At 40.6% G+C, this 8,542-nt stretch overlaps 1 protein-coding gene across 1 annotated transcript in view; it reads right to left on the reverse strand.

The window, feature by feature from the left end:
- The window catches only part of tiam2b (TIAM Rac1 associated GEF 2b), a 57,107-nt gene extending 49,321 nt beyond the window's left edge, over window positions 1–7,786 (reverse strand). Inside the window, exon 1 of the mRNA XM_014204871.3 lies at window positions 7,513–7,786. The gene's annotated coding sequence lies outside the window, so the exon portion shown is untranslated. The remainder of the gene's footprint in view (window positions 1–7,512) is intronic.
- Between the last annotated feature and the right edge of the window lie 756 nt (window positions 7,787–8,542).

The raw sequence follows: 8,542 nt of genomic DNA on the forward strand, positions 1-8,542 counted from the left end.
TAGAAAAAAGGGTTCCAAAAGAGTTATTTGGTTGTCCCCATAGGAGAACCCGTTTTGATTCCATGGAGAACCCTTTTTGGTTCCAGGTAAAACTCTCTGTTGAAAGGGTTCTACATGGAACCCCAAAAAGGTTTCACCTGGAACCAAAAAGGGTTCTTCAAAGGATTCTCCTATCCGGACAACCGAATAACCCTTTCTAGGTTTTAGATAGCATGTTTTTTTTCTAACAGTACACACAACTGTAAAACAAGGGAAAATGTTTTGTGTTTCACATTCCCAGGAGTCTTGTTACAGGATGCGTTATCTTGTGTGTACAGACCAGGCTTCTTCTGTAGGCTTATTGCATGAATCACTATTCCTGTTCACATTGAGCGGAGTACCATGCTAACTCAGTCAGCAAACATTGACAAGTAGCTCATGGTCCAGAATCAAGTACCACCTACCCAGCCAGAAAAGGTCCTGATGAAAACTCAGATGACAGTCCTTTAAAATAGATACTTACTGGCTGTAGCAAAGGATACCAATGCATTACTATTAGTTAAAAGGTGGCGAATATTTAGGGTTTCACAGCGTAGATTTTTAAAAACGTTATTTTCTAATTTGGCACACTGAAACTAGAGGCCATGAGTAACTTAGTCAAAAAGAAGGGCCACGTATCCGCCTTCCCTTTAAGCAGTCTTAAAGGAAAGGCGGATACCTAGTCAGTTGTACAATTGAATGCCTTCAACTGAAATGTGTCTTCCGCATTTAACCCAACCCCTCTGAATCAGAGAGATGCGGGGGGCTGCCTTAATCGACATCCACGTCTTCGGCGCCCGGGGAACAGTGGGTTAACTGCCTTGCTCAGGGGCAGAAGGACAGACTTTTACCTCAGGGATTTCAGCTCAGGGATTCGATCCAGCAACCTTTCGGTTACTGGCCCAACGCTCTAACCACTAGGCTACCTGCCGCAAACCCTCAAATGTCATCCCGTTTGACCTAGAGACTTGAAACTTTGTATGTTGGTGTCGTTCCTCATGCTGAACAAATTTGCCTCAAGGAACCATAAAATCCGTCAAGATAGATTTTCCTCCATCTTCGACATTTTGGAAAACATTTGAAAAAATGTATTATCATGAACCATAATTTCAAATAACATCAACAAATTCAGTATGTAGGCCCATGGTACATCTCTTAACTTTGTTTGAGAAAATCTAAGGGATTGGTTAAGAGATGGCTGAGATATTGATAAATCAGGAATTCAGATTTTACATGTCCATTTAAATTCTTTGTAAATCCACTCCACAATGTGCTATCAACTTGAAACTTTTTAGGGTCATCAAATACATTAACATGATAAACTAGTAAGCTTGGTATTGATATTTAAAAAAAATAAGGAAACTATTAACAATTCACTTTTTTGACTGTGTAACATTAATGCTTAAAATAATCAGAAAAAATATTCTTCCCATGGACTAAAAGTCAGATTCACTCCAAATGTGGTCATTGGACCCATCTCAATAGTCCCTAAAGAGTTTGAGACAATAACATTGATGCACTCATACCAGTAGATGCCTATTAACACATATGCTAATATGCTAAAATATGCTAAAAAAATACTTCACAAACTATGAACCATAGGACCAAATGACACCAAGTTTGGAATGCAAGCCCATAGTACATGTCTTGACTTAGTTTGACATAAGGGATTGGTAAAAAGATGGCTGAGTTATTGACAAATCAATAATCAGATTTATGTCCATTCAAACAACTGTAAATCCACTCCACAGTGGCCTATCAACTTGAAACTTGTCATCGGTATCATGGGTATCCCTAAGATGAACCACACTGAATTTGGTATTGATTTCAAAACAAAAAAAACAAGGACACTATTAACAACTAATTATTTGTATATGTAATGCTAATGCTCAAAATCATCTGCAATCATCTTCTCCTCGTGAACCATATGTCAGATTGAGTCTATATACCAAATCTGGGGTCAATGAATTAGTCTCTAATGAATTTTAGGAAAAATAGTTGCTGCATTCAAAGTCGGCCATGCTACACCAACAGATGGCACCATCTCACACCAGGGCTATATGAACTGAACCAACGGACATTGGGCTATACGAACTGAACCAATGCACATGGGGTCATGAAATGTGGTATGTAAACCTTATGTACACTGAGTACACCCCCTTTTGCCCTCAGAACAGTCTCAATTCGTCGGGGCATGGACTCTACAAGGTGTTGAACGCATTCCACAGGGATGCTGGCCCATGTTGACGCCAATGTTTCCCACAGTTGTGTCAAGTTGGCTGGATGTGGTTTGGGTGGTGGACCATTCTTAATACACACGGGAAACTGTTGAGCGTGAAAAGCCCAGCAGCATTTGTTCTAGATGTTCCATTGCCATACTGACTGGCAACGTTCTTATCCCTTTGCTTGTGCAGCCAGTGCAGCCAGAATAAAAGCAAAGTAGCAGCATTTGCATAAGCTGTTTTCTAGTTAAGATTTATTTGGATACATCCATAACAATGAGTTTATGATGCGCGACTTTGCCTGGCAGAAAACAATGTGCTCTCTTGTCAGGACACTGTTCAGACAAAAGAAAGACAATCCGTGACATTCATTTGAGCTGATTTTAATAAATGAAACCATACATTATCTTTGTTATCCACCACAGATAACATAGCTATCGCTACTTATTGTGTCACATTTATCTGTACATTCCCCTGGATTGTGCATTGGTTGAAATATCTGTCGGAATCTGTGCTTCTACTTCTGCTGCCTTGCTTCAGCCTATTGGGTGTTGATGGTGCTGCAGTGTTCTCTTTGTTTTTGGCCAGGATGTTGCTCCAGTGTTTTCTGTCTGTCAGTGACAGATGTCAGTAGCTATGGAGCGAACCTTTGCACCGATACCCACTCACTGACATAATCTCCCTCTCTTCTAAACCAGCATTGGCCAGTTTCTGGACTGTTGTGGTCCTGATGCTGTGATTTGTGTATGTAGTTGTTCCCGCTGCCCTGCAGATCTTGGGTAGAAGTGCTGCCAGATAGTTCACGCCCATCGGCTCTGACGTGTACCAGATCGAGTCCCTGATATACTCGCCTCTTCTTGGGTGGAGATAAAATGCAAGGGCGTTCTCTGGGTATTTTGATAGATATTTCTCCAGTGAGGCCACCGGGCATAGTGGGTTCCCTGGCTGCTCGAACATGAATCCCCTCTTGGACTCCCTGCCCCTCTCCATTGGGTCCAGATAATTCTTTGTGGCCTATATGCGAGAGTGGCGTATCTGAGAGAGCGAATGCGTTGTTATAATATTGTTTTCCAGTAGCCTAATTAAGAGTGCAACTTAGAAATAACAGAAACAGGCTATGAACAACATAACAGACGAGAACGGTCTAAGGTTTTGCGAGGAATGAGTTGGGCTTTAGTTGTCTGTTCCCATCTTTTCCTCTTCGACCCAGATGTAACTGGAGGTGGAAGCACACTTTCTGGAAATTCAGAGCCTTGGAGTTTTGGAGCTGGGCCATGTCCTTATCTGTGATGGAAGGGTGGCTGTTTGTGATATATTTTCCTTGCCTTCTTAGCTGTTTGATGTTGCCCAGAAATACATGATTTGAAGTGGTAAATTCAGTGTCCTTCATAAGGCACCAGCTGCGAACGATCGGTGGGTTATTTAGAAATGACCAGCTCAATTTGCTCTGTCTCGCTTGGACACATTCACTTTATATGGGATGGTGGAGATCGCAATTCAATATTGAAACAGTATTGAAAAGGTCGGAGAAACAGACAGCAAGGTTTATACAATTCTCTGCTGTTGAAAACCAAATGCTAGTTTAAAAGAAATGGGAGATAATGTCTAGATGCTTTTTATAGTGGAGATCAAGTTCAACATTTCCTGGCAGGGCTGATAAGACAGTGGATTGCGCAGTGAGATGGAACAGAGTAAATAGGCATTTCAACGTCATAGATTTAGCCGGTGGTAACTTGTGAAATAGACACCAGCTGGAATGTGGTTTTAACCAATCAGCATTCAGGATTAGACTCACCCGTTGTATAATAGAGCAATACCTATTGATCAAGTGTACTTTGTCTCGTGCAAATCAATGTCAGACTTAAATAATGCAGATGAACAATGTCAAATATTGTGATTAGTATTGTAATGGCTTTAAGAATGATTACCTGCTGCATTCAATGATAAAACAACCTACAGAACTAGACTTAACTTCACTTGCGTCACACTTGTGACATTGAAAGATAAACATCATGGTAATGCTTTCACTGATTTCAGATAAAGGAAGATAGTTCCTACATGATAGAGTGGTTGCTTTGTTATCCAACTTATCTTGTGTCCTTTCTGTCATTCTGTGAACCCCATTCATTGCTGCTCACAGCTATATTCAATTTAATTACATTTACTGTCGGGGAATAATATTTGATTCAAGACTGAACTGTTACTCACAGACCTCTGTTTGTTCTTTATATCCTCTCCCAGCCACAGCATCTCTCTTCATTAATTATATTGCTGACAAAAGCACCTGCTATCATTTTACTGTATACACCATCCACTTAACCATTCACATTCACACAACATGTGCACTTTCATATGATGGCAAGGCAATTAAGATGCTTTTTGCTTGCCACCCTCTTCTTTTTTACTGATTTACGAAGAAAGAAATTCACCTCATGTTGGCCATAAAAACGTCTCTTTCTTTTCAGCCTCTACTAAGTGGCTGGAATACCCCCACCCCCTAATGTGGCTTTGTTGTGCTGCAGCTGAGAGTGTTTCGGGCTTTGGCAGACTAAAGAGCACACAAAAGGCCCACTGGAGTCCTGGAGAGTGGCGGTAGGCAGAGCAAACACAGCACACCGCCACATGATGGAAGGCTGGGGCATGCTGCCGACCGACGGGCACAAAGAGAGTACTGTCGTGGAAACCCAAGCCGGTAGTAACTAACCACTCCACTGCCTTGGCTTTATCCATCTGTAGGAAGTTTGGAACTGCATCTGCACACACACACCACACACACACACACACACACACACACACACACACACACACACACACACAAGGCCTTTTATTTGGGATGCTGCTAACCACACTATAGGGTACATTGTCTAGATTAGAGGGTAGACTTTTTTTTTAGAGGGTGTTGTTCTTTGGAAAGAATGTGCATAAAAATGTGGATTTGTCAAGGATAGATGTTGAGAAAATAAATTGTGCTTATGAATAATGATTTTGTACTAAGGAGTCTGGTGCCAGATCTCTTTTACTAAAGCAAATTTGCCTTAGCGAATTGGTTGATGTTATCTCCTGATTGCAGCCAATTGGACCAGTGTTTGACTTCAATTGAGCGTGAGCACAGCCCATTTACATCTGGTTATCTGGAAGCATAACTTGCTGGCCCAGTGTTGGCCAGGTCTGGCTAATGACGTTGTTTGGTTGGTTCACCTGATTATTGTTGTAAGATTGTAAGCATATGTCGGTCTAGCATAGCTGTTGGAATGTTGCACGAGTCCAATATCCCCCTCTTTGACTGGTGTCCAATTCATTGGACTGGCTCTTTGTTTGCTTTGGGCTGACCAGTTTTTTGACTGGGTCCAGCTGTCAGCAAGGGACCAGTGAGTAAACAGTTCAGTGTCCAACCTCTAGTGTGTTAGAACGCAAAACTTAAAAAAAAAAAAACTTGGGGGGGGGGGGGGGCAAACAAAATCTGTTGCGGGCCACCTGTTACCACCCTGACTTATGTCAATGATTGTTGTTGTTTAAAATGTTGGCCCTCTGCCTCTTTCTTGTTATACTACGATGAAACTTGACCAAACGGCAAGGAGTTTCTCTGAAACTAGGATAGCTTGAACCACAAGTCATCCAGCATTCTTTCAAGAGGTTTGTTTTCATGTGGTCCAACAAAATAAGGTTGGACAATGGCCATACTGTCATGTATGTCATGGAGAATTAAATTACACTGTTCTGTGTTGCCCTTACCTCAGAGGGTCACACATGATAACTTTCTCTTGTTTGCTCACTTGACAGCAGTCTTTGCACTCTATGTCCAAGAGGTCACCACCTCAATGGCCATATGATCAATGGCCAGCTATTACAGCCTTATTAGAGACAGACCAGTGGCTGTATGTATCAAGCGTCTCAGTGTTGGAGTGCTGGTCTATGATCAGTTTAGCTTTTTAGATCATAACGAATAAGATTATATGGACAGGAAGGACCTGATCCTAGATGCTTGATACATATGGCCCCAGCTCTATCCTATAACTGAACTGTTCAGCTCCATGAAGCATCGTTGTGAGTTTGCATATCAAACCTGTTTGACATTTTGGATAAACTGTCTGACCTATAAAACATGTAATTGTTCCCACCATATCACAACGTTATGTAGATGCATTAGTCATTAGTATTTCCTGTCTTGTACTCTTAAAGGTCACATACACAATGAGAGTTTTATAGATGAGTAGAATGTGCACCTTCAGTCATGTGCGATGACTTGGTTCCCCATATTTTGCTTAATAACTTTGTTCCCTATATTTTGCTTAATAACTTTGTTCCCTATATTTTGCTTAATAACTTGGTTCCCCATATTTTGTCTAATAACTTAACAGTATTGTGTTGGAGCAAGTTACTGAATAATGGGCTGAATGGCAGTTGGTTTCTAAATCTGGCTTCATGCTCCTATGCTTTGCTAATGAGATGAATGGTACGTTACTGGTATCATACTGTTGCAATTCCATTGATCACTGCCTTTTAAATTGTCATAGAAATGCATTGTTAACCTTTGGTACAGTTTGTAAGTATCTTTATAATGAGCATAAACTCTCTCAGTATAGTTGTAATGGCATCTTAACTGGTCATATTTATTCCATATGCCATTCAGAAAAATAAATAAGACTGCCTGACTCATTGGACACTTAAGAGCCACTGTTATTCATAGTCTTGGTTTGGCCCCTATAATTGTATCCAGATCACCCACCAGTGGCCGCTATGACCTATGCTCTGCTCTCTCTCTCTCTGTGTTCAAACACAAGATACAACTAGGCCTACAATAGCCACTTAATATATTAATATAGAAATGCTACACAATAATATTCCATTCTCTCATCGTTTTCTAACCATTATGTTTCTCACTGCGTATTTAACAGTAAAACAACTTTAATCAATGAATCCATCCATGACATCTCCTGAAACGGCTGTCAAGTGAAGCTTGACAACAGAAATAGTCACGTGCATAAACCAAGAGCTCACTGTTTGTGACCACACCACCGTGAAGTTGCTCAAGGAGTAAAACATTTCAGGGAAGGTTTTACGTTTAATTTGAACACCTTCATTTGATCCACAAACGTGTGAGGATGACTCATTTCTGGATAATATGAGTCGATTAGTGAGAGAAACAAAAAGAGTAGGCCTAACTATGGTGTCCGAAAACACATTTTTTCTGGAGCAACAATAAATAAAAAAATCTGATAAATGTTTCTACGACGAGTCAATAAAATCCCGATTTACCAATAGTTCAACTCACCAGTTTTTTATCGCACGGGTAGTTCGTAGGTTGTTTAGCATTGCAGTTACTCCATCATTTCTTCCATCATTTACGTGATTCAAATGATACACACCACTTTGCTGGAGTCCCAATCAACAAAACTCTGACCGATCTTAACTCCCGGATATTAAAATGTTGTCGAAGCAATGAACAGTATAGCCTATCATATTATTAAACAAATGTACAGTAGTATGCTCATCAATACGTTGAAGAGCTGGGGGAGGCTTCCTCAAGAAGTTGTATCGGTGGAAACCACACCCTCGTCGGTCTGACCGGACAGAAGCATCTCGTCACACAGCTAGAGAGCAAGGTCATTACATAATGCATTTTTCACAATTGTAACAGTGACAACATCTAGTTTCTCAAATTCAAGTATGCTATGCCTCATTCTTCCTCCTTCTACAAGACAATAGAGACTTTATGGACCCCTGTTCCCATAAATTGTCATGGTTCTATCATTTCCTTTCTTACCCAAAGGTTACTATGCATGTCAAGATATTCCCTACATTAAAAAGATAGATGCACATGAGTGTACATTGGTGTTCTTCTTAGGCTTTTCCTGCCTGTAAGTAGTACAGCATAACTAAAGTAGGTAGTCTAGGTAGCCTAGTGGTTAGAGTGCTAGACCAGTAACTGAAAGGTTGCTGGATCAAATCCCCTCTGACAAGGTAAAAATCTGTCATTTTGCTCCTGAACAAGGCAGTAAACCCACTGTTCCCCAGTAGGCTGTCATTGTAAACAAGAATTTGTTATTAACTGACTTGCCTAGTTAAATAAAAAATACTTTAATATTTACACAGTAATAAGGATATGAGGACACCGTAATGTGAAGCTTGACCAAGTCAAGTGGACCCTAGAACTGAATTACCAAATCAATTCAAGTGTTACGTTGGGATGTATTCATTTGGTCCTGACTAAGAAAATCAGGGGAATTCCACACTAGCCGCGTAAACACAAATTAAGTCATGTTCTGTAGTCTGTTAACCAGAGAAGCCTGATCTGAATTAGG

The sequence above is a fragment of the Salmo salar genome, chromosome 06, assembly GCF_965601325.2.
Source record: "Salmo salar chromosome 06, fSalSal1, whole genome shotgun sequence".
NCBI lineage: Eukaryota > Metazoa > Chordata > Actinopteri > Salmoniformes > Salmonidae > Salmo > Salmo salar.